Source organism: Aplysia californica, unplaced genomic scaffold (genome assembly GCF_000002075.1).
Source record: "Aplysia californica isolate F4 #8 unplaced genomic scaffold, AplCal3.0 scaffold00002, whole genome shotgun sequence".
In the NCBI taxonomy this organism is placed as follows: domain Eukaryota; kingdom Metazoa; phylum Mollusca; class Gastropoda; order Aplysiida; family Aplysiidae; genus Aplysia; species Aplysia californica.
Window position 1 is genome coordinate 2,903,624 of NW_004797272.1, and position 916 is coordinate 2,904,539.

Below are 916 nucleotides of genomic sequence, written 5' to 3' on the forward strand. Positions count from 1 at the left end.
TGTGTGTGTGTGTGTATGCGTGCACGCTTGGTTGCGTAATTATTAAAAATTGTCTTTTTTTGGCAGTCAGTGCGAAGGGTGGAAAGGGTTGGGGGAGGGATGAGTGGAGTTACAAGAAATCATTGCGAGTTTTGTTGCTTCTAGATTTATGTGTAGTCTGCTTGTTTGTTTGTTTTTTCCTTTTTTTCCAACTGTCTCCGACGGCCCTCTCAGTTTTAGACAGTTCGGTTCAGACATAATGACAACGTAGATACAACAGTGAGATGTTGCCATCTTTAGCTGTCATTTGAACATACTTCAACCAGCTTTTTTCTCTAATGGGTCAATACCAAGTTTGCCCCGCAAATGGACGTTCAAAATTTGATTGTGTTTCATTTTTCTATTTCTTTCGCTGTTATTTGCGTTTCGTTTGGCATCCGTTTATGGAACGAAGTGTTCCCATTTTGAAATATCGAGAAGAGAATAATGATGATAATGTTTTATTTTTTAGTCATTACTGTGTGGAATGAACTTCAGCACCAGATACAAATGTTATGTTGTTTGGAGGGTGTGTGTGTGGGGGGGGTTGCATTGGGCCCTAAGTCAGAACAAAGAATTCGGAGTTGGAAGAGTGAAGAAAAAAGACATAGGCGATGCAATAATGTCATAATAGAAGGACATAGATGAGGGTGTCGTGTGCGTAAATGATGCAGTTTGGAGGTAGCACCTCCTATTTGTGTGCATGGGAATAGGGTCGGCTTATTCTTATTATACTATTTTAAAAGGGAATTTTTTCTTTTGTTTGTGTAAGGGGCAGTTGGGGGGAGGGGGGTTAGGACACAACTTAGAACAACGAAGCACCAAAGGATGAATAACGAGCAGAGCACTATACTGTCTCTCTCATTAGACTGATAATTTGCATGGATTAACGTCGTAC